Raw genomic sequence first — 26,497 nt, 5'->3', positions numbered from 1 at the left:
CAGATCTTGGTTCTTCTGGTTCCCTCTCTGGGGCCGAAACCAATGATCACTTTTGTTCTTATGTATTTTCAACGGTGGAGTTTCTACACACCATAGATTAAGGTGTGGAGCTCTGCTGTACCTCGAGTATTAATGCAATTACTATTGTTCTTCTATTCAATTCCGCTTGTTCTTTGTCCAAGATATTCATTCGCATTCAAGAACTTGATGAATGTGATGATTATGTGACGCTCATCATCATTCTCACTCATGAACAAAGTGACTGACAACCACTCTTGTTCTACAAGCAAACGAGGCTCTAATGTTTATCTCTTGGATTCTTTAACCGGAATCTTCGTGGTATAGGCGAGAACTGATGGCGGCATTCAAGAGAATCCGGAAGGTCTAAACCTTGTCTGTGGTATTCTGAGTAGGATTCAATGATTGAATGACTGTGACGTGCTTCAAACTCCTAGCAGGCGGGGCGTTAGTGACAGACGCAAAAGTATCGATGGATATTATTCCGGCCTGACCGAGAACCGACAGCTGAATTCCGCTATGCCGTGACAGGGCATATGCAATCGCTTTCACTGAGAGGATGGGAGGTAGCCATTGACAACGGTGAAACCCTACACGAGCTTGCCATGGAAAGGAGTAGGAAGGATTGGATGAAGACAGTAGGAAAGCAGAGAGACGGAAGGGAAGGCATCTTCATGCGCTTATCTGAAGTTCCTACCAATGAATTACATAAGTATCTCTATCTTTATCTTTTATGTTATTTTCGTTCATTACCATATCCATTTGAGTCTGCCTGACTAAGATTTACAAGATGACCATAGCTTGCTTCATACCAACAATCTCCGTGGGATCGACCCTTACTCACGTAAGGTATTACTTGGACGACCCAGTGCACTTGCTGGTTAGTTGTGTGAAGTTGTAGTGATCACAATTTCGCGCACCAAGTTTTTGGCGCCGTTGCCGGGGATTGTTTGTGTATGGACAACTGACGGTTCATCTTGTTGCTTAGATTAGGTATTTTTCTTCAGAGTTCTTAAGAATGAATTCTAGTGTTTCAAGGTGATGTTCTTATCATCACCAAAGCTGATTGATTCTCATCATTTAGCTCTTGAATGCAATGTCCTGCTGAAGCTTGGCCGGCCATGTCTAATTCTTTAGACTAAAGCTTTAGACTAACATTGCATGATTCCTGGAATTCTCATTAAGAATTTTGATACCTTTATTTTCCTTTTCACTTAATTTTCGAAAAAACACAAAAAAAAATTACAAAATCATAAAATCCAAAAAGATGTCTTGTTTGAGTCTAGAGTCTCATCTTAAGTTTAGTATCAATTGCATGTTTCTGTTCTTATTGCATTCATGCATGTGTCCTCATTGATCTTCAAGTTGTTCTTGATGATTTCCTTGTTTTGATCTTTGAATTCTATTGACTTGAGTGTTTTGTTATATGCATTCTCATTTTGTTAGTGTCAATGGTATACAGACTGCTAAGTTTGATGTCTTGCATGCATTATTATTTGATTTTATTTGCATTTTGATTATTCCTCATTATTAAAAATCCAAAAATATTTTTAATTTGTATCTTTTCAAGTCAATAATACAGAGAATTGAAGATTCAGAATATACTGCAGAGGAATTATACAGAAAAAGCTGGGCATTCAAAAATGCCCAGTGAAGAAGACAGACTGGCGTTTAAACGCCAGCCAGGGTACCTGGTTGGGCGTTTAACGCCCAAAAGGGTAGAGTTTTGGGCGTTAAACGCCAGAATGTGCACCATTCTGGGCGTTTAACGCCAGGATGGCACAAGGGGAAAGATTTTGTTTTTCAAATCAATTTTTTTTCAAGTTTTCAAAGTTTTTCAAAATCAAATCTTTTTCAAATCAAATCTTTTCAATCAAATGTTTTCAAAATCAATTTCTTTCCTTTTTCAAAGATACTTACTAACAATTAATGATTTGATTGAACATTTCAAGTATGTTGCCTTTTCTGTTGAGGAAGGTTTAATGTTTGAATCATATCTTTTCTTGTTAGGCAAGTCATTAATTTTTAAAAAAATCAAATCTTTTTAAAATTGTTTTCAAATCATATCTTTTCAATCATATCTTTTTAAAACCATAACTTTTCAATCAAATCTTTTTAATCACATCTTTTTCAAAATAATTTTCAATCAAATCTTTTTAATTTCTAATTTCAAAATCTTTTTCAAAAATCATTTGATTTCTTTCCCACTTTTATTTTCGAAAATCAATTAGTGTTTTTCAAAAATATTTTCAAAATCTTTTACTTAATTTTCGAAAATTACTTCCCTTCTTCTTACATCCTTCCATTTATGGACTAACACTATCCCTTAATGCAAAATTCGAACTCCATCTTCTTTGATAAGTTCGAATTTTCTACTTCTGCCTTCTAAATTTCTTTTCCTCTGACACCTCAAGGAATCTCTATACTGTGACATAGAGGATTCCATATTTTCTTGTTCTCTTCTCTTTCATATGAGCAGGAGCAGAGACAAAGGCATTCCTGTTGAAGCTGACCCTGAACCTGAAAGAACCTTGAAGCAAAAGCTAAGAGAAGCTAAGGCACAAATCTCTATGAACGGAGGTGGTTGTCAGGCACACGTTCATAGTTGAGGACCTAACAGAAATCTTCAAGGAAGAAGAAGCCATGGTAGCCGAAAACAATAACAATGCCAACAATGCAAGGAAGGTGCTGGGTGACTTTACTGCACCTACTCCCGACTTCTATGGGAGAAGCATCTCTATCCCTGCCATTAGAGCAAACAACTTTGAGCTTAAGCCTCAATTAGTTTCTCTAATGCAACAGAATTGCAAGTTCCATGGACTTCCACTGGAAGATCCTCATCAGTTTTTAGCTGAGTTCTTGCAAATCTGTGACACTGTCAAGACTAATGGGGTAGACTCTGAGGTCTATAGACTCATGCTATTCCCTTTTGCTGTAAGAGACAGAGCTAGAATATGGTTGGATTCTCAGCCTAAAGCAAGCCTGGACTCTTGGGAAAAGCTAGTCAATGCCTTCTTGGCAAAGTTCTTTCCACCTCAAAAATTGAGCAAGCTTAGAGTGGAAGTCCAAACCTTCAGACAGAAGGATGGAGAATCCCTCTATGAAGCTTGGGAAAGATACAAACAATTAATCAGAAAATGTCCCTCAGACATGCTTTCTAAATGGAGCATCATAGGTATTTTCTATGATGGTCTCTCTGAACTATCCAAGATGTCTTTGGATAGCTCTGGAGGATCTCTTCATCTGAAGAAGAAGCTTATGATCCTGAGAACCCTTCAATGGAAGAGGTGAATTACCTAGGAGAACCCTATGGAAACACCTATAATTCTTCATGGAGAAATCACCCAAATTTCTCATGGAAGAATCAAGAGAGACCTCAACAAGGTTTCAATAATAATAATGGTGGAAGAAACAGGTTTAGTAATAACAAGCCTTTTCCATCATCTTCTCAGCAACAGACAGAGAATGCTAAGCAGAACCCCTCTGACTTAGCAACCATGGTCTCTGATCTAATCAAAACCACTCAAAGTTTCATGACCGAAACAAGGTCCTCCATTAGAAATTTGGAGGCACAAGTGGGACAGCTGAGCAAGAAAATTACTGAACTCCCTCCTAGTACTCTCCCAAGTAATACAGAAGAAAATCCAAAAGGAGAGTGCAAAGCCATAACCATGGCCGAATATGGAGAGGAAAGAGAGGAGGTGGACGCCACTGAGGAAGACCTCAATGAGCGTGCACTAACCTCCTCTGAGTTCCCCAATGAGGAACCATGGGAATCTGAGGCTCAAAATGAGACCATAGAGATTCCATTGGACTTACTTCTGCCTTTCTTGAGCTCTGATGAGTATTCTTCCTCTGAAGAGGATGAGTATGTCACTGAAGAGCAAGTTGCTAAATACCTTGGAGCAATCATGAAGCTAAATGACAAGTTATTTGGAAATGAGACTTGGGAAGATGAACCTCCCTTGCTCACCAAAGAACTGGATGACTTGTCTAGGCAGAAATTACCTCAAAAGAGACAAGATCCTGGGAAGTTTTCCATACCTTGTACCATAGGCACCATGACCTTCAAGAAGGCCCTGTGTGACTTAGGGTCAAGTGTAAACCTCATGCCTCTCTCTGTAATGGAGAAGCTAGGGATCTTTGAGGTACAAGCTGCAAGAATCTCACTGGAGATGGCAGACAACTCAAGAAAACAAGCTCATGGACTTGTAGAGAATGTTTTGGTAAAGGTTGAAGACCATTACATCCCTACTGATTTCATAGTCCTAGAGACTGGGAAGTGCATGGATGAATTCATCATCCTTGGTAGACCCTTCCTAGCCACAGCAAAGGCTGTGATTGATGTTGATGGAGGTGAACTGATCATTCAAGTGAATGAAGAATCCTTTGTGTTTAAGGCTCAAGGAAAACCCTCTGTCACCATGGAGAAGAAGCATGAAGAGCTTCTCTCAAATCAGAGACAAACAGAGCCCCCACAGTCAAACTCTAAGTTTGATGTTGGGAGGCCACAACCAAACTCTAAGTTTGGTGTTGAACCCCCACATTCAAACTCTAAGTTTGGTGTTTGGAGGTTCCAACATTGCTCTGAGTATCTGTGGGGCTCCATGAGAGTCCTCTGTCAAGCTAATGACATTAAAGAAGCGCTTGTTGGGAGGCAACCCAATGTTTTAAAATTAACTATTTTCCTTTGTTATTTTATGTTTTTTGTAGGTTGATGATCATGAGAAGTCACAAAATCAATTGAAAAAGCAAAAACAGAATGAAAAACAGGAAGAAAAACAGCACACCCTGGAGGAAGAACTCACTGGCGTTTAAACGCCAGTAAGGCTAGCAGTTGGGCGTTTAACGCCCAGTCTGGCACCATTCTGGGCGTTTAACGCCAGAAAGGGGCACTAGACTGGCGTTAAACGCCAGGAAAGGGCAAGAACCTGGCGTTAAACGCCAGAAAGGGGCACCAGCCCGGCGTTTAACGCCAGAATTGGCTCAAAACGTGATTTTGAATGCCATTTGGTGCAGGGATGACTTTTCCTTGACACCTAAGGATCTGTGGACCACACCGGATCCCCACCTACCTCACCACCCCCTCTCTTCTTCTTCACCCATTCACCAATCACCTCTACCACTCTCCCTCTCCTCCATTTCTTCTTCTCTCTCTTCTTTCTTCTTTTGCTCGAGGACGAGCAAACCTTTTAAGTTTGGTGTGGTAAAAGCATTGCTTTTTGTTTTTCCATAACCATTTATGGCATCCAAGGCCGGAGAAACCTCTAGAAAGAGGAAAGGGAAGGCAAAAGCTTCCACCTCCGAGTCATGGGAGATGGAGAGATTCATCTCAAGGGTGCATCAAGACCACTTCTATGAAGTTGTGGCCATGAAGAAGGGTCAACTTTGATCAAAAGGTTGGACCAAGTCCTCATAGATATCTGTGAAGAGGACGCCCAATGGAAGAGAAATTCAAGAGGGAAGCTGGTTCAACTGAGAAGGCATGACCTCAAGCCCATCACTAACTAAGGGTGGAGCACCAAGAACACTCCATTCTCCTCCATGAAATTAGAGAAGATCAAAGAATCATGAGAGAAGAGAAACAAAGACAAGGAAGAGACATTGAGGAGCTCAAGCACTCCATAAGACCTTCAAGAGGAAGAACAAGCCGCCATCACTAAGGTGGACCCGTTCTTTAATCTCCTTGTTCTTTATTTTCTGTTTTTCGAAATTTTCATGCTTATGTTTGTCCATGTTTGTGTCTTATGATCATTAGTGTCTTAGTGTCTATGCCTTAAAGTTATGAATGTCCTATGAATCCATCACCTTTCTTAAATGAAAACTGTTTTTATTACAAAAGAACAAGAAGTACAGGATTTCGAATTCATCTTTAAAACTAGCTTAATTAGTTTGATGTGGTGACAATACTTTTTGTTTTCTGAATGTATGCTTGAACAGTGCATATGTCTTTTGAATTTGTTGTTCATGAATGTTAAAATTGTTGGATCTTGAAAGAATGATGAAAAAGGAGACATGTTACTGAGGATCTGAAAAATCATTAAAATGATTCTTGAAGCAAGAAAAAGCAGTGAATACAAAAAAAAAAGAGAAGGAGAAAAACGAAAAAAAAGGGAGAAAAAGAAAAAGAAAGAAAAAGAAAGAAATAAAGTTGTGATCCAAGGCAATAAGAGTGTGCTTAAGAACCCTGGACACCTCTAATTGGGGACTCTAGCAAAGCTGACTCACAATCTGAAAAGGTTCACCCAATTATGTGTCTGTGGCATGTATGTATCCGGTGGTAATACTGGAAGACAGAGTGCTTTGGGCCACGGCCAAGACTCAGTAAGTAGCTGTGTTCAAGAATCATCATACTTAACTAGGAGAATCAATAACACTATCTGGATTCTGAGTTCCTAAAGAAGCCAATCATTCTGAATTTCAAAGGATAAAGTGAGATGCCAAAACTGTTCGGAGGCAAAAAGCTACTAGTCCCGCTCATCTAATTTGGAGCTAAGTTTCATTGATAATTTGGAGTCTATAGTATATTCTCTTCTTTTTATCTTATTTGATTTTCAGTTGCTTGGGGACAAGCAACAATTTAAGTTTGGTGTTGTGATGAGCGGATAATTTATACACTTTTTGGCATTGTTTTTAGTATGTTTTTGGTAGTTTTAGTTGAGTTCTTAGTATATTTTTATTAGTTTTTAGTTAAAATTCACTTTTCTGGACTTCACTATGAGTTTGTGTGTTTTTCTGTGATTTCAGGTATTTTCTGGCTGAAATTGAGGGACCTGAGCAAAAATCTGATTCAGAGACTGAAAAGGACTGCAGATGCTGTTGGATTCTGACCTCCCTGCACTCGAAGTGGATTTTCTGGAGCTACAGAAGCCCAATTGGCGCGCTCTCAACGGCGTTGGAAAGTAGACATCCTGGGCTTTCCAGCAATATATGATAGTCCATACTTTGCCCAAGATTTGATGGCCCAAACCGGCGTTCAAAGTCACCTCAAGAAATCCCAGCGTTAAACGCTGGAACTGGCACCCAAATGGGAGTTAAACGCCCAAACTGGCATAAAAGCTGGCGTTTAACTCCAAGAAGAGTCTCTGCACGAAAATGCTTCATTACTCAGCCCAAGCACACACCAAGTGGGCCCGGAAGTGGATTTTTATGTCATTTACTCATCTCTGTACACCCTAGGCTACTAGTTCTCTATATATAGGACCATTTACTATTGTATTTTTCATCTTTGGACATCTAGTTCTTAGATCAGATCTTGGTTCTTCTGGTTCCCTCTCTGGGGCCGAAACCAATGATCACTTTTGTTCTTATGTATTTTCAACGGTGGAGTTTCTACACACCATAGATTAAGGTGTGGAGCTCTGCTGTACCTCGAGTATTAATGCAATTACTATTGTTCTTCTATTCAATTCCGCTTGTTCTTTGTCCAAGATATTCATTCGCATTCAAGAACTTGATGAATGTGATGATTATGTGACGCTCATCATCATTCTCACTCATGAACAAAGTGACTGACAACCACTCTTGTTCTACAAGCAAACGAGGCTCTAATGTTTATCTCTTGGATTCTTTAACCGGAATCTTCGTGGTATAGGCGAGAACTGATGGCGGCATTCAAGAGAATCCGGAAGGTCTAAACCTTGTCTGTGGTATTCTGAGTAGGATTCAATGATTGAATGACTGTGACGTGCTTCAAACTCCTAGCAGGCGGGGCGTTAGTGACAGACGCAAAAGTATCGATGGATATTATTCCGGCCTGACCGAGAACCGACAGCTGAATTCCGCTATGCCGTGACAGGGCATATGCAATCGCTTTCACTGAGAGGATGGGAGGTAGCCATTGACAACGGTGAAACCCTACACGAGCTTGCCATGGAAAGGAGTAGGAAGGATTGGATGAAGACAGTAGGAAAGCAGAGAGACGGAAGGGAAGGCATCTTCATGCGCTTATCTGAAGTTCCTACCAATGAATTACATAAGTATCTCTATCTTTATCTTTTATGTTATTTTCGTTCATCACCATATCCATTTGAGTCTGCCTGACTAAGATTTACAAGATGACCATAGCTTGCTTCATACCAACAATCTCCGTGGGATCGACCCTTACTCACGTAAGGTATTACTTGGACGACCCAGTGCACTTGCTGGTTAGTTGTGTGAAGTTGTAGTGATCACAATTTCGTGCACCATTAGGCATGATTTTAGAAGCATAGGGAGTGTGTGTGCGTTAGGTGAGAACTTAGGTTAATCAAGGATTCAATTCTCAGCTCACTTGGCCACACATGTATCCTCACCCTTACCTAAGCCCCATTACAACCTTGAAAAAGACTTCATGATGTTTGCATGTATGCACTAAATATTTGTTGATTGGTTTGATGAAGAACAAATTTTAGAACGCATGAGTAAAAGAGACTAGAGTGGATTACCCTATACACTTGAGTGATTGGAGTGCATATACACCTCCAGTAAGGTTTCAAAGCTTGACTCTATGTTCCCAGCACTCATAAGCTATCTTCTCACAAGTTTACTTATCCTTTATTATATGATTTGAGTTAGTGGAATATGAATTTTATTTGTCTTGGAGGACTTGTTCATTTCCTTTACCAAGTAGGCGTAGACATTTCATCATATAGTTGCATTCATATGTATAGGTTGCATTGCATTGCATGGGTCTTACTTTTCCTTATTCATTCTTTTTGTCTCCTTGAGCTTAGCATGATGACATGCTAATGTTTAACTGTAGGGAGTTTGATAAACCACTATTTTATGGTTTATCTTGTGCTAATTTGAGTGGTTTTTATCAAGTCTCTGCACACTTATTCATACTGTTTGCATGACTCTACAATTCTTTTCCAAATTTTGTTCTGAGATTTAAAACTTGCTTCCTAAACCTTTAAATTGTGTATTTTAATGTCCTTTCATACCATTCAATGCCGTGATATGTGTGTTCAGTGTTTTCAGGCTTTACAGGGAAGGAATGACTTAGAGGATGAAAAAGAAGCTTGCAAAAATAGAAAGAACACAAGAAATAAAGGAGACAACCAACGAGCATCGACGCGCACATAAGGCTCACGCGTGTGCATGATCTGGAGATTTTCACAGCGATGCGTGTACGTAGCTGACGTGTACGCGTGAAAGCGAGTTTGCATAGCGACGCGTGCGCGTACCTGACGCGCAAAGATGACCATCAACGCGTACACGTGACTGACGCGTACGCGTGACTGACGCGTACGCGTGACATGCGCGACCTGCAGAAAAATGCAAAAATGCTGGGGGCAATTTTTGGGCCGAGTTTGGACCCAGTTTTCGGTCCAGAAACATAGAACAAGCAGAGACTCAACACACATTCACACATTATCTCATTCATTAGTTTTAGTTTTGAGTTTTGGGGAATCTTAGAGAAAAACTACTTCTTCCTCTAGGTTTTCCTCACATTCATAGATTTCTAGTTTTGATATTTTTGATGCTTTGTGATTTGGATATTGAGAAGAGTTACTACCTCCGTTGAAGTTTCCATTATTCTAGTTTGTTTCCTTTGTCCCTTACTCTTTCATATCCTTAATCCTTGTTCAGAATTACAATTGGATTGTTTTTAGAATTTATTAATGCAAGAACTATTTTTACCTTTAATCAATTTTCAGTTATTGTTTATCATGTCTTCCTTTTATTCTCTTTTTAATTCTATGCAAGTAATTTTCATGTCAATGGAGTAGACTTCCAACTTGACTTGGGGGTTGATTAAGAGGAGACCCTTGAGTTGGAATGCTCAGGTGATTAGTTAAATTGGAAGTTGTTGGCTAGTTCTCTATTTACTAACGCTAATCCTTCCCAAGGGAGAGGATTAGGACTTGCGAATAAGAGTTAGCTCAATCACTTGACTTTCCTTTATTTAGTAAGGGTTAACTAAGTGAAAATAACAACCTCTTGATACTACACTTGAGAAAATCCAACAAGGATAGAACTTCCAATTAATCATTCCCCGGTCAAGGCTTTTTATTCTGAATACATAAATCTCTTTGATTTACATTGCTTTAATTCACAATCCTTTAATTTCCTGTTCTTCAACTCTTAAAAATTCTTGAAAAACCTCTGATCAATAAAATAACACTCTTTTATCAACTCGTTGGGAGACGACCTGGGATTCATACTCCCAGTATTTTATTCTAAATTTTGTGACAGCTCTTTTAAATTGATACGCAAAACTTTTATCGATTAGGAACTATACTTGCAGCGCTGATTTCTGAATTAATTTCTTAATCGGTTATTTTCCGTACGTCAAGCCTCTATCCACTTACAAACATATATTGCCTAATACACATAACATACACCCACACATAAAAATTCAATAACTAATCACAACAATTCAAGTATTTCACTTAGGGTTTTGCAAATTCTTCCTTCTCCCATGGCTGCTTCAACGTGTTTTGCATGCAAAATGGGGAGAGAAGGATCTGAACTCACTTTATTAAGTGAGTGGGTTGGGCCCACGAGCCCGGTTTGGATCCGGTTCAATTGGTTTGGCCCATTCAGCCCAATCTTGGGCCAAATTTTTTAAAATTAGTGTCAAAATTCTTGTTTTAATTTTCTATAATATATTAAACTATAAAATTTCATTTTCTAATTTTTTAGAATAAATATTTATTTATGAGTTAATTATTTATTAATTAACTGGTTTTTCAATTATTGTCCCACAACCTTCGCCATCTTATCCTCCATGCGATCCCATCACCACCGCCTACTGAACCTCCTCAATCCCAGCAAAAAACACAGATAATGCACACAAGTAAAACACAAGTAATATACATATACAGTAGGTAATTTAACAAGCAGTTAAACATGTTAAACATTTAGGCAACGGATGCAATTAGGTAAAGCAAGCAAACACATAAAAGATGCACATGATCAATGCATGTCCTATTGGCCATGATATTACTTATCGATTCAACTGCCAACCCGACACATCCCCTTGAGATGTCGCCTTTCAGTCACAAATAATTGGTACCCCAAGGATATAATGCTCGGCCCACTATCTAGGGATATAGTGCCCAATCCACTATTACGACTCAAAAGGACGCGAGCGGGATACTCAATCTCAGACCTCACATCTCAACGTAAGCGGGATTAACTACCGTCCTTTCCAGGTGCATAGCGACTCATCAATCTCATCATATCAATAGTATATAATCAGTCTTAATGATCACTGCTCATATAACATAAGTTCTTTAGTACTCATCTCATCAATTTCCAACAGCTTCAATCATTCATTTGTTTCAATACATTATCATCTCAACACTCTGCCAATCCACTCAAGTCATTCCATCCAAAGGACTTCCCAAGCCTAAGTCTCCGTATTTAATTTCATAACAGAAAAATCCCATCCTAAGTTACTCAATCCATCCTTACTAGTCTCAGAACCTAATTACTAGCTAAGAGTCTTAATTAACAATTATGGAGGTTTAGAAAGTTAGAGGAATGCTTAAAAACACAAAGATCACATTTTTCAGCAAAATAGAGGTCTTGCATATGCGAATCCCTTCTCCCGTACGCATGGGTGTCAAATCGCCAATGTCACATATGCGCCCATCGTCTGCGTACGCGAACACTTGAAGTGGAAAGGGGTTGCCGCGTCGCGTGTTACAAGTCACGTACGCATGCCAGTAAAAATGCCATTTCGCATATGCATCCCAGTGTCACGTACTTGAAAGTGCTTGGTAGTGGTCAATCCTCGCATCGCGTGCACTGTCCGCGTACGCATGCCTAAAAAATCTTTGAAAAAGTTGTTTGCTGCATAATTTAGATTTTTGTTCCAAACTTTAAACGCACATAACTTTTTTATTTTAAAATATTTTTCATCCGTTCTTCAAACTCTTAAACCTCTCGGACCCAACTCTCATTTAAATCAAGTTTAATCAAAATTAAGAGTCTGAAACACATGTTATGGCTCGTTGAATTCGGTTAAAAACAAGGTTTTACCAAAACTAACAAAGTTTCTCTAGTTTTCCAAACTTCAATTCAAACCAATTTTAAATACAATCTAATCAATACCAAAACCTAACATTCAATGTTAAAACTCATAGATACAAGATCAATTACTGCCTAACCACTTCTCAACCATTTCATTCTCAATAACTTCCTTAGATCCTTATACAACACCATTATCAACATAATCATCACAAGACACTATCAACCATTAACCCAATCCACCATAATCACTATTCCTCAATTCAACATCATTGAAACTCACAATCATCATCAATTCTCACCAATATTAATAAGCATAAACAATCATCATCAATTCAATCATATCCTATGGTCCACTAGCCTAAGTTTCACGAAACATTACATATTAGCTAAAAGAAACTGAAATCATACCTTAGCCGATTCCCAACACACACAAAATCACTAAAAACAACCTCCCACATAAGCTTCCAAGTCCAAACAAGTCACCAAACTCAATCCAAATGCTCCAAATAGCCGAATCAACTCCAATAAACACCAATTCTCAATCTAATATCATATAATTCATCACAATCAATACTAGGGTTAAGAGATAAGTTATCTTAACCACTGTGAATTAAGACAAAACCTAATAATTCTCCACTATTAGTTGGCACCTAGACATCCAAAATCATAAAACTCTCTCAACTACCATAGCCAAAATGCAAAAATATATAAGGAAGAGAAAATGAACATGGATTTAGAGTTTTTACAAACTTTATTTGGATAGATATGATGGGCTTGGCAAGATCTACACGTGGCCGCAAACGGAACACCAATCGGAGCATCGTATCTCAAATTATGAGCGATTGAAGAAGATGATGAATAATGACTTTTCTTCCTCTTCTCTCAACTCAACTGCTGTGTTTTTGTGTTTATATGATGAATGAGGTTGAATTGGCTTCATTTAAGTGTATTTATATGTTAGACTTGGGCCCAACTTGGGCCTCGTCTAACTGTTTAGCATTTTAGGATCATTTGGCCCAACTTTGGGCCAAAACCTTTAGAATTAGCGCCCGATTTTTAATTTTAAATATTTTTTTAAGTTTTTATACAATTTTTATTACTCTTACATAGTACTAAATAGAATTAAGCTGATACTGCCAACAAATTTACTGGTATGTATTTTTATGCAATTTTTCTCAGAAAATTATATTTTTCCGCTTGGAAAAATCTACTTAATTCAAATCTCACCTTTAAATTTTCCAATTAATACTTCTAAATATTCGAACCTATTTCGAATAATTGAATTATTATTTTATTTTATTTCAATCAGCTATTAACTTCCGGTTCTTACAAATGACAGGTCACTTCCGAATCCGAGCTTTGTCACATTTGATCCTGAGATCAAAAGAACCTTAACTTACATTAACAAGCTCGGCATTGGTTGGCATTTGGGAATAGTGAATCAGAGTCTCTTGACGAGCAACCCAATTCACTATCATATTCTAATTGTGATTCTCACTCTACATTCAACGAGAAAACATTGTACTCTTCTGTTGGTAGTTCTAACGCCTCTGTGAGTGACTTAGGTAATGACGATATGGCAAAACCTAGGATGGTTACTCTTAAGGAAGCGGGAGCACTGGACATAATTTTTCAACCTCTACAAGTGCAATATCCTGATTTGGACAAGAACTTTAAGTTGAAGACTAGGTTGATTAACTTACTTCCTAAGTATCATGGTCTACCGGGTGAAGATCTGCTTAAACACTGAAAGAATTTTCAAGTGGTTTGCTCAACTACGAGAAGACATAGGTCAGATAAAATAGTTGTTATGGTATTCACTTTTCCTTCCTCTTTAGAGGGAAAAGCGAAGGAGTGGTTTTATACCCAACCAGATGAAGTTATTACCAATTAGAATTGGTCGAAAGGAGTTTTTAGAGAAGTTCTTCCCACTTCAAAAGACAGAACGATTAAGGAATGAGATTTCTAGTATCTTGCAAAGGGATAAGGTGATATTTTATGAGTATTGGGAATGTTTTAAGAAGTTGCTTGACTCTTGACCTCACCATCAGATGGATGATTTGGTGCTCATTAGTTACTTTGGTCAAGGTCTATTTCCGCAAGACAAGATTCTTCTTGATGCCTCTAGTGGAGGATCACTCACCAAACACATAATTACGGAGAAATCTTGGGAAGTCTTAGTGAATTTAGCGAAGTCAACTTGAGGACAAAGAATCCTCAACCAAGAGCTATTGGAGAGGTTTCTCCCTCCGGTGATGCCGTTTTGACTAAAACACTTAGGAAAATGGTCTTGCTTAGGCAAATCCATTAAAACCAGCGAATATCTCCAATGCTTCTAGCTCTAACATAAACACCCCAAATTGAGGAACTGTCTCGATCATGTGGCAGTTATGCTTGTAATACCCATTATATCGATGAATGCCCACAATTTCAAGAAGATAACACTTTAGCGGTGGCAAATCCATTTCCAAATAGGATGACCTCAGCCTACCCTCATAACACCCAAAGTTCTTATCAATATGGAGGCAATCAAAACCAAGGGTAGAAAAACAATTCAAACCAAAGGTGGCAACAACCTCATCAAAAACAATCATTTTAAAACCAAGCCTACCACAATCAAGCACCTCAAAACCCACAATTTCATCAAGCCCCACCATATCAACAACAAAACCCACTTTACCAACAGCACTCTCAACCATATCACACACAACCCCAACAAAGATACTAACCACCACACACTAGGAAATCAACTTAAGGCAACCAAACCTCTTCTTCCAGCCAACCCAATGTGGATGACACTCTTTGTTCCAAGAACAATAGAAATTTTAAAAGATGAAAGATACCTACATGGCTACCATAGCCGAGGCATTGTCTTGTTTGACCTTTCCACACACTCCAACAATAACTTAAAAACCTCCCAACCACCAAGCTCTAGTGGGATACTGGTGCATGAAATTGGCTTCACACGTTTCGCACAGATAGACCGGCAAGTGCACCGGGTCGTCTAAGTAATACCTCAGGTAAGTGAGGGTCGATCCCACGGAGATCGTTGGTTTGAGCAAGCAATGGTTATCTTTCAGATCTTATTCCGGCGGGTAGTAAATATAGTTTGTCACAGAAAATGCATAAAACAGATAAATAAATAAAATATTATTAGATATGTGTGAAATCAATGATAGGAGAACGGTTGAGCTTCGAAGATGTTTCTTCCTTCTGGATCAACTTTTTTCACTATCTACTCCAACTTCTAATTGATTCATTCCATGGCAGGCTGTATATGATTAACGCCTGGGTTAGCGGTTATTAATCTCCTTTGCCTCAGATCAAACTCCTGGTCAACGGTCATCCAATCTGAACAAGGGTGAAGCTCTAGCAGTCCATTCCCTTGGTGATCTTACTCAAAACGTCACAGACAAGGTCAGATCTTCCGGATCAAAAATGCTGCTTCTTTGGTTCTAGCCTATACCACAAAGACCCTAATCGCCCCACACCTCGGCTGAACTGATGTCTTGAGAAGTCCCCAATGAAGCCGTGGATTAGCTATCTAAGAGATGTATAATCAAGCTTGTGGTTCAGTACTATCCCATCAAGGACTCACAAGAACCCATGTGAATAGGGATGATGGTCAAGTTACACTCCCAATTCATTAAGATGAAGAACGAATATATATCTTGGAATGGAATCAAGCATTGATTGAAATAGAATAGTGATATTATTAATCCATAAGGTAATGTTCGAATGTAAAGTGGGGGAAGAAGATGAGCGGATCAAGGGCGATCTCCTCCTATATATACTAATCTGATAACTAAGAATTACAGAAATAAGATAAACTAGTCTTTTAGTGCGAGAATCTATTTTTCGGGCCCACTTGGTGAGTGTTTGGGCTGAGATATGGTGAAGCCATGAGCTGGTACTCCTTTATGGGCTTTGAACGCCAACTTGGGACTCCTGTTTGGGCGTTGGACACAAGCTGCTCCCTTTTAGGCGTCCAACGCCAGGAAAAAGGTAGAGTACTAGCGTTGAACGCCAATTTTGGACCTTCATTTCTAGAGTAAAGTATGAACGATTATATATTTATGGAAAGACCTGGATGTTAGCTTTCCATAGCGATTGAGAGCGCGCCATTTCTACTTCTGTAGCTCCAGAAATGTTCATTCGAATGCATGGAGGTCAGATCTTGACAGCATCTGCAGTCCTTTCTCTATCTCTAAATCAGACTTTTTTCAAAGCTCCTCAATTTCGGCCAGAAAATACCTAAAATCATCATAAAATACACAAACTTAAAGTAGAATCAAACAATATGAATGTTGCACTAAAACCTATGAAAATATAGTAAAACTTAAACAAAACATAATGAAAACTATATGAAAATGATGCCAAAAAGCATATAAAATATCCACTCATCAGAATACCAAACTTAAACTATTGCTTATCCCCAAGAAACTAAAATCAAAGTAGAATAAAAAAAGAAGAGAAGGATACAATAAATCTTAGAGTTCTCAATGAAGCTCAGTTTCAATTAGATGAGCGGGACTAGTCGCTATTCACTTTTGAATAGTTTTTGCATCTCATTATCCTTTGAAGCTCAAAATGATTGGCATTTTTAGGAACTTAGAATCCAGATGATATTATTGACTCTCCTAGTTTAGTTCTTTTTTATTCTTGAACACAACTTTTTTTGAGTCTTGGCCGTGACCCTAAGCGCTTTGTTTTCCAGTATTATCACCGGACACATAAATGCCACAGACACTTAACTGGGTGAACCCTTTCGGATGTGATTCAGCTTTGCTAGAATCCCCATCCAGTGGTGTCCAGAGTCCTTAAGCACACTCTTTTGCTTTGGATCACGACTTTAACTGCTCAGTCTCAAACTTTTCACTTGACACCTTCACACCACAAGCATATAGTTAGGGGAATCAGTTCTTTTGAACTTTTTGGCTAAGATTTTGTTTCTTTTAGTCCCTCCCAACCATTGATGCTCAAAGTCTTGGATCCTTACTCTTGCATTTTGGTTTAAAGAGCTATTGGCTTTTTTTCTCTTGCCTTTTGGTTTAAAGAGCTATTGGCTTTTTCTTTTTCTTTCTTTTTCTGCTTGCCCCCCTTTTTTTGCTTATGTATTTTTTCTTTTATTGCTTTTTGCTTTTTGCTACTTTTTCTTGCTTCAAAAAGCAATTTTTTGGATTTTTCATATTACCAGTAATACTTCACTTTTATAATCATTCTTTCAAGATCCAACATTCTTAACTCCAACATCAAATATGCACTGTTTATTCATGCATTCAAAGAGTAAAAGCAATTCCACCACATCAACATAATTGAACTATTCTTATTATATAACTCGAAATTTAAGTATCTCCCTATTCTTTTTTAAATAAAATTTTCTTTCAAGCAAGGTGAGAGATGCATGGAATATTTCATAGTTTTAGGACATAAAATAAAGATGATCATGCCCTAGAAACAGACAATAAGATAAAAGACATGGAAAATAGAAAAATAACATAGGCAGCATAGGATTAAGAAAACGGATCTACCTTAGTGACGGCGGCTACTGCATCCTCTAGAGAATCCAATGGAGTGCTTGATGTCATCAATGTCACGCTCCTATCTCTGTTGCTCTTCTGCTCTATAATCTTCTCTGATTTTATGGAGGATGGTAGAATGCTCTTGATGTCCTATCCTCAGGTGGCCCATGTTGGAGCTCAATTCTCCTAGAGAGGTATGAAATTGGTCCCAATATCCTTGAGGAGGAAGATGCATCCCTTGAGATATTTCAGAGATTTCTTGTTGAGGCAGCTCCACATGCTTGTGTTGAGGTGCATATGTGGGCTCTCTAGTTTGCTCCATCTTTCTTTTAGTGATGGGCTTGTCCTCTTCATCAATGGGAATGTCTCCTTCTATGACAATTCCATCTGAATTGCATAAGTGACATATAAGGTAAGGGAAGCGGAGGCAAGTGCCTTTCTCTTCCTCTTTCTTGAGGTTTCACCAATCTTTGATGCCATACTTAGGAGGGGTAGAAGTCAAAAAGTGAAGCTTTTACAACACCAAACTTAATAGTTTTACTCGTCCTCGAGCAAATATGAACAATGGGGAAGAAGAGAGTAGAAGAAGAAGAAAGAGGTAGAGATAGATGGAGGGAAGGGAAGGGGTGAATAATAGGTGGGGTAGGTGTAGAATCTGGGGGACCCACTGATCCTGAGAGGCTATGGAATTGAGTTCTCTGCCCCCTTGTGGGCGTTGAACGCCCAGCTCTTACTCTTAGCTAGCGTTCAACGCCAGCTTTCTGCTCCATATAGGGCGTTGAACGCCCTTGAGGGTCTCCCTTCCTGACGTTCAATGCCAGGTCTTTGCTCCCTGGCTGGCGTTGAACGCCAGCTTCCTGCTTGTGGGCGTTGAACGCCCTCTAGGGACTCCTCCCTTGGCGTTCAATGCAAGCTTCTTCACCCATTGGGAGCATTGAATGCCCTTCCTTGCCTCTTTGTCTGGCATTCAACACCAGCAATGGGTCTATTCCGGGATGTTCTGTTTTCATCTCTGAACGTCTCTGTCTCTATTCTAAATACTGCACATGATCACAAACATTAAAAAGCAAAGGAAAACTAAAGGAATTGAACTGAAATGAACTCAAATGAAAATAAACAAAAAAAACAAAGGTACTCTACTCATGGTTGGGTTACCTCCCAACAAGCGCTTTTTTACTGTCATTAGCTTGATTGACAACTCCTTAATTTCAAGGAGGAAGGTAGTCATAGAAGATTAAATTCTTAATCCTTACTGGGAGCGTTCTTCCTGTGCTCTCATGGATTAGCTTAATACGCTCAAGAGACAGGATCTTATTCACTGCATGAGGCAAGGTTGGGATTACAATAATATGTTGGTGTCCCTTTGTGCCATTTCCCTCTTCTATGGTGAATACTATGATGAGATAAGTGAATACTACCATCTTCCATGGTGAGAAGCCTTCAGTAAGGATCTTTTTGGTCTTCCATCCCCTAAGCATCTTTCTCTTAGCACCCTTGATGAGCGGATAATTTGTATACTTTTTGGCATTGTTTTTAGTATGTTTTTGATATGATATAATTAGTTTTTAGTATATTTTTATTAGTTTTTAATTAAAATTCACTTTTCTGGACTTTACTATGAGTTTGTGTGTTTTTCTGTGATTTCAGGTATTTTCTGGCTGAAATTGAGGGACCTGAGCAAAAATCTGATTCTGAGACCAAAAAGGACTGCAGATGCTGTTGGATTCTGACCTCCCTGCATTCGAAGCGGATTTTCTGGAGCTACAGAAGCCCAATTGGCGCGCTCTCAACGGCGTTGGAAAGTAGACATCCTGGGCTTTCCAGCAATACATAATAGTCCATACTTTGCCCAAGATTTGATGGCCCAAACCGGCGTTCAAAGTCACCTCAAGGAATCCCAGCGTTAAACGCTGGAACTGGCACCCAAATGGGAGTTAAACGCCCAAACTGGCACCAAAGCTGGCGTTTAACTCCAAGAAGAGTCTCTACACGAAATTGCTTCATTGCTCAGCCCAAGCACACACCAAGTGGGCCCGGAAGAGGATTTTTATGTCATTTACTCATTTCTGTACACCCTAGGCTACTAGTTTCTTATAAGTAGGACCTTTTACTATTGTATAGAAATCTTTGGATCACTTTTAGATCTCTAGATCATCTTTGGACATTTTAGTTCTTAGATCATTGGGAGGCTGGCCATTCGGCCATGCCTAGACCTTTTGCTTATGTATTTTCAACGGTGGAGTTTCTACACACCATAGATTAAGGTGTGGAGCTCTGCTGTACCTCGAGTATTAATGCAATTACTATTGTTCTTTCATTCAAATTCCGCTTGTTCTTTATCCAAGATATCACTTGTTCTTCAACATGATGAAGGTGATGATTGACGCCCATCACCATTCTCACTCATGAACAAAGTGACTGACAACCACTCTTGTTCTACAAGCATTTGAGGCTTGGTGAATATCTCTTGGATTCCTGATTGCACGATGCATGGTTGATCGCCTGACAACCGAGTGCTCGCCTGACAAACGAGCCAACCATTCCGTGAGATCAGAGTCTTCGTGGTATAGGCAAGAACTGATGGCAGCATTCAAGAGAATCCGGAAGGTCTAACCTTGTCTGTGGTATTCTGAGTAGGATTCAATGATTGAATGACTGTGACGTGCTTCAAACCTGTAACCTACTGGGCGTTAGTGACAGACGCAAAAGAGTTATTCTATTCCGGTAGGGGAGGGAACCACACCGGTGATTGGCAGCACTGTGACAGAGTGTGTGCATTAGCTTTCACTGCGAGGATGGGAGGTAGCTGCTGACAACAGTGAGACCCTATACGAGCTTGCCATGGAAAGGAGTAAGAAGGGTTGGATGAAGACAGTAGGAAAGCAGAGAGACGGAAGGGAAGGCATCTTCATGCGCTTATCTGAAGTTCCTACCAATGAATTACATAAGTATCACTATCTTTATCTTTTATATTATTTTCGTTCATCACCATATATATCTGAGTTTGCCTGACTAAGATTTACAAGATGACCATAGCTTGCTTCAATACTAACAATCTCCGTGGGATCGACCCTTACTCACGTAAGGTTTATTACTTGGACGACCCAGTGCACTTGCTGGTTAGTTGTGCGAAGTTGTGTAATGCCATGGTATTGGGCTACCACGTTTTTGGAGCCATTACCAGGGATTATGAGAGTTGTGAAAAAGTATAGTTCACAATTTCGCGCACCAAGTTTTTGGCGCCGTTGCCGGGGATTGTTCTAGTTTTGAGCAAGCCTTTGGTAACATCAGTGCCAAGATCCGGCAACAACATCAAATTTTTGGTGTTATTGCCCGGGATTGTTCAGGCTGGACAACTGACGGTTCATCTTGTTGCTTAGATTAGGTATTTTTTTTTTCGAAATTCTTGAAGATGAATTCTAGAGTTTCATGATGATTTGTTGAAATCTGGCTGGCTGAGAAGCCATGTCTAATCTGATTGGACCGAGGTTTCAACTTATCACCACAAGAGCTTGTTGATTTCATATCAATCTTGCTTTTGGAGCAGTAATTTGCTAAGGCTTGGCTGACCTTTGGTCATGTCTAGTGTTTTGGACCGAAGCTTTCTTTGGAAGCTTGGCTGGCTGTGAAGCCATGTCTAATTCCTGGACCGGAGTCTTAGACTAGCATTGCACTGATTCCTGGAATTCTCATTAAGAATTTTGATACCTTCTTTTTCCACTTAATTTTCGAAAAACACAAAAAAAAATTAAAAAATTCAAAAAATCATAAAATTCAAAAATATTTCTTGTTTGAGTCTAGTGTCTCATCCTAAGATTGGTGTCAATTGCATGCATTCATATGTCTTAGTGATCTTCAAGATGTTCTTGATAATTCACTTGCTCTGATCTTTGAATTCTATTGACTTGAGTATTTTGTGTGTCTCATATGCATTTTCAGCTCATTAGTGTCAGTAGTATACAAACTGCTAAGTTTGGTGTCTTGCATGCATTGTTATTTGATTCTTGTTGCATTTTAATTATTAAAAATCCAAAAATATTTTTAATTTGTGTATTTTCAAGTCAATGATACAAGGGATTGAAGATTCAGAACACACTGCAGAGGAATTATACAGAAAAAGCTGAGCATTCAAAAATGCCCAGTGAAGAAGGCAGACTGGCGTTTAAACGCCAGCCAGGGCACCTGGTTGGGCGTTTAACGCCCAAAGAGGTAGCATTTTGGGCGTTAAACGCCAGAATGTATACCATTCTGGGCGTTTAACGCCAGGATGGTGCTAGGGGGAAGATTTTGTTTTCAAATCAATTTTTTTCAAGTTTTTCAAAATCAAATCTTTTTCAAATCAAATCTTTTCAATCAAATGTTTTCAAAATTAATTTCTTTCCTTTCAAAGATACTTACTAACAATTAATGATTTGATTGAACATTTTTTTTGCCTTTTCTGTTAAGGAAGGTTCTATGTTTGAATCATATCTTTTCTTGTTAGGCAAGTCACTAATTTTCCAAATCAAATCTTTTAAAATAATTTTCAAAACATATCTTTTAAAATGGTTTTCAAATCATATCTTCTCAATCACATCTTTTTAAGACAATAACCTTTCAATCATATTTTTTTTATCATATCTTTTTCAAATTAGTTTTCAATCAAATCTTTTTAGTTTCTAATTTCAAAATCTTTTTCAAAAATCACTTGATTTCTCTTCCACTTTCAATTTTCGAAAATTATCAATCAAATTTTCAAAATGTTTTCAAAATCCTTTAATTGAATTTTCGAAAATCCTCTTCCCTCCTTCTCACATCCTTCTATTTATGGAGTACCACTCCTTCTAAATGCACAATTCGAACCTTATCTAATTAAAGTTCGAATTCTTCTTCTCCTTCTTCTTTCTATTTCTCTTTTCCCCTGACATTTCAAGGAATCTCTATACTGTGACATAGAGGATTCCACATTTTCTTCTCTTTCATATGAGCAGGAGCAGAGACAAAGGCATTCTTGTTGAAGCTGATCCTGAACCCGAAAGGACCTTGAAGAGAAAGCTAAGAGAAGCCAAAGCACAACTCTCTTTAGAGGACCTGACCGAATTCTTCAAAGAAGAAGAACCCATGGCAGCCGAAAACAACAACAATACCAACAATGCAAGGAAGGTGCTGGGTGACTTTACTGCACCTACTCCCGACTTCTATGGGAGAAGCATCTCTATCCCTGCCATTGGAGCAAACAACTTTGAGCTTAAGCCTCAATTAGTTTCTCTAATGCAACAGAATTGCAAGTTCCATGGACTTCCAATGGAAGATCCTCATCAGTTTTTAGCTGAATTCTTGCAAATCTGTGACACAGTCAAGACTAATGGGGTAGACCCTGAAGTCTATAGACTGATGCTATTCCCTTTTGCTGTAAGAGACAGAGCTAGAATATGGTTGGATTCTCAACCTAAAGAAAGCCTGGACTCTTGGGAAAAGCTAGTCAATGCCTTCTTGGCAAAGTTCTTTCCACCACAAAGATGGAGTAAGCTTAGAGTGGAAGTCCAAACCTTCAGACAGAAGGATGGAGAATCCCTCTATGAAGCTTGGGAAAGATACAAACAATTAATCAGAAGATGTCCTTCAGACATGCTTTCTGAATGGAGCATCATAGGTATTTTCTATGATGGTCTCTCTGAACTATCTAAGATGTCCTTGGATAGCTCTGCTGGAGGATCTCTTCATCTGAAGAAGACGCCTGCAGAAGCTCAAGAATTGATTGAAATGGTTGCAAATAACCAATTCATGTACACTTCTGAAAGGAATCCTGTGAACAATGGGACTAGTCAGAAGAAAGGAGTTCTTGAGATTGACACTCTGAATGCCATATTGGCTCAGAACAAGATATTAACTCAACAAGTCAATTTGATTTCTCAAAGTCTGTCTGGAATGCAAAATGCACCAAACAGTACAAAGGATGCTTCATCTGAGGAAGAAGCTTATGATCCTGAGAACCCTTCCATGGAAGAGGTGAATTACCTAGGAGAACCCTATGGAAATACCTACAATTCTTCATGGAGAAATTACCCAAATCTCTCATGGAAGAATCAAGAGAGACCTCAACAAGGTTTCAATAACAATAATGGTGGAAGAAACAGGTTTAGCAATGGCAAGCCTTTTCCATCATCTTCTCAGCAACAGACAAAGAGTTCTAAGCAGAATACTTCTGACTTAGCAACAATGGTCTCTGATCTAATAAAGACCACTCAAAGTTTCATGAATGAAACAAGGTCCTCCATCAGAAATTTGGAAGGACAAGTGGGTCAGCTGAGCAAGAAAGTTACTGAACTCCCTCCTAGTACTCTCCCAAGTAATACAGAAGAAAATCCAAAAGGAGAGTGCAAGGCCATCAACATGGCCCAATATGGAGAGGAAAGAGAGGAAGAAGACGCCACTGAGAAAGACCCCAGTGGGCGTGCACCACTCTCCTCTGAGTTCCTCAATGAGGAACCTTGGGAATCTGAGGCTCAAAATGAGACCATAGAGATTCCATTGGACTTACTTCTGCCATTCATGAGCTCTGATGAGTATTCTTCCTCTGAAGAGGATGAGTATGTTACTGAAGAGCAAGTTGCTAAATACCTTGGAGCAATCATGAAACTAAATGACAAGTTATTTGGAAATGAGACTTGGGAGGATGAACCTCCCTTGCTCACCAAAGAACTGGATGACTTGTCTAGGCAGAAACTGCCTCAAAAGAGGCAGGATCCTGGGAAGTTTTCTATACCTTGTACCATAGGCACCATGACCTTCAAGAAGGCCTTGTGTGACTTAGGGTCAAGTGTGAACCTCATGCCCCTCTCTGTAATGGAGAAATTAGGGATCTTAGAGGTGCAAGCTGCAAAAATCTCATTAGAGATGGCAGACAACTCAAGAAAACAAGCCCATGGACTTGTAGAGGATGTTCTGGTTAAAGTTGAAGACCAGTACATTCCTACTGATTTCATAGTCTTAGAGACTGGGAAGTGCATGGATGAATCCATCATCCTTGGCAGACCCTTCCTAGCCACAGCAAAGGCTGTGATTGATGTTGACAGAGGAGAGTTAATCATTCAAGTGAATGAAAAATCCTTGGTGTTTAAGGTCCAAGGATATCCCTCTGTCATCATGGAGAGGAAGCATGAAGAGCTCCTCTCAAAACAGAGCCAAACAGAGCCCCCACAGTCAAACTCTAAGTTTGGTGTTGGGAGGCTACAACCAAACTCTAAGTTTGGTGTTGAAACCCCACATTCAAACTCTAAGTTTGGTGTTGGGAGGTTTCAACACGGTTCTGAGCATTTCTGAGGCTCCATGAGAGCCCTCTGTCAAGCTAATGACATTAAAGAAGCGCTTGTTGGGAGGCAACCCAATGTTTTATAATTAATTATTTTCTTTTGTTATTTTATCTTTTTTGTAGGTTGATGATCATAAGAAGTCACAAAAACAATGAAAAAAGCAAAAACAGAATGAAAAACAGGAAGAAAAATAGCACACCCTGGAGGAGAAGAAACTGGCGTTCAAACGCCAGTAATGCTAGCTGTTGGGCGTTTAACGCCCAGTCTGGCACCATTCTGGGCGTTTAACGCCAGAAAGGGGCACCAGACTGGCGTTAAACGCCAGTAAAGGGCAACAACCTGGCGTTAAACGCCAGGAATGGGCACCAGCCCGGCGTTTAACGCCAAAAATGGCTCAAAACGTGATTTTGAGCAACATTTAGTGCAGGGATGACTTTTCCTTGACACTACAGGATCTGTGGACCCCATAGGACCCTACCATCACTCTCTCTCTTCTTCCCCCATTCACCAATCACCTCAACACCTCTTCCCCAAAAACCCCTCACCTATCAAATCCCATCTTTCTCTTCACCACTCACATCCATCCTTCATAAAACCCCACCAACCTCACCCTTCAAATTCAAACCACTTTTCACACAACCTAAACCCCCTTTCTTACCCTTCTTGGCCAAACACACCACCATCCCCCTCTTCCTCATTTCTTCTTCTTCTACTCTCTTCTTTCTTCTTTTGCTCGAGGACGAGCAAACATTTTAAGTTTGGTGTGGTAAAAGCGTTGCTTTTTTGTTTTTCCATAACCATTTATGGCATCCAAGGCCGGAGAAACCTCTAAAAAGAGGAAAGGGAAGGCAAAAGCTTCCACCTCCGAGTCATGGGAGATGGATAGATTCCTCTCAAGGGTGCATCAAGATCACTTCTATGAAGTTGTGGCCTTGAAGAAGGTGATCTCCGAGGTCCCCTTTTCACTCAAAAAGGGTGAATATCCGGAGATCCGCCATGAGATCCGAAGAAGAGGTTGGGAAGTTCTTACCAACCCCATTCAACAAGTCGGAATCTTGATGGTTCAAGAGTTCTATGCCAATGCATGGATCACAAAGAACCATGACCAAAGTGTGAACCCGAATCCAAAGAATTATCTCACTATGGTTCGGGGGAAATACTTGGATTTTAGTCCGGAGAGTGTGAGGGTGGCGTTCAACTTGCCTATGATGCAAGGAGATGAGCATCCTTACCATAGACCGGGCCATCATGATCCATAGTATCATGATTGGAGAAGAAATAGAGGTTCATGAGGTTATAGCCCAAGAACTCTATAAGGTGGCGGACAAGACCTCCACCTTGGCAAGGTTAGCCTTTCCTCATCTCATTTGTCACCTCTGTTATTCAATTGGAGTTGACATAGAGGGAGACATTCCCATTGATGGGGACAAGCCCATCACCAAGAAAAGGATGGAGTACACAAGAGATCTCACTCATCATGAGATCCCTGAGATATCTCAAGGGATGCACTTTCCTCCACAAAACTATTGGGAGCAACTAACACCTCCCTAGGAGAACTAAGTTCCAACATGGGACAACTGAGGGTGGAGCATCAAGAACACTCCATCATCCTTCATGAAATTAGAGAAGATCAAAGAATCATGAGGGAGGAGCAACAAAGACAAGGAAGAGACATTGAGGAGCTCAAGCACTCCATAGGAT

General features: G+C 39.5%; 3 non-coding genes across 3 annotated transcripts; all 3 read right to left on the bottom strand.

Annotated features, from left to right (window-relative positions):
* Positions 1–3,066: 3,066 nt before the first annotated feature.
* LOC130963899 (small nucleolar RNA R71) lies at positions 3,067–3,174 on the bottom strand. The gene has a single exon (XR_009080016.1). It is a non-coding gene; the product is annotated as a small nucleolar RNA R71 (small nucleolar RNA).
* Positions 3,175–13,928: 10,754 nt separating this feature from the next.
* LOC130964949 (small nucleolar RNA R71) lies at positions 13,929–14,035 on the bottom strand. Its single transcript, XR_009081012.1, has one exon. It is a non-coding gene; the product is annotated as a small nucleolar RNA R71 (small nucleolar RNA).
* Positions 14,036–23,009: 8,974 nt separating this feature from the next.
* On the bottom strand, positions 23,010–23,117 carry LOC130964302 (small nucleolar RNA R71). The gene has a single exon (XR_009080403.1). It is a non-coding gene; the product is annotated as a small nucleolar RNA R71 (small nucleolar RNA).
* Between the last annotated feature and the right edge of the window lie 3,380 nt (positions 23,118–26,497).

Source organism: Arachis stenosperma, chromosome 2 (assembly GCF_014773155.1).
Source record: "Arachis stenosperma cultivar V10309 chromosome 2, arast.V10309.gnm1.PFL2, whole genome shotgun sequence".
Lineage (NCBI taxonomy): Eukaryota > Viridiplantae > Streptophyta > Magnoliopsida > Fabales > Fabaceae > Arachis > Arachis stenosperma.
This window is presented reverse-complemented; position numbering and strand designations above follow the sequence as displayed.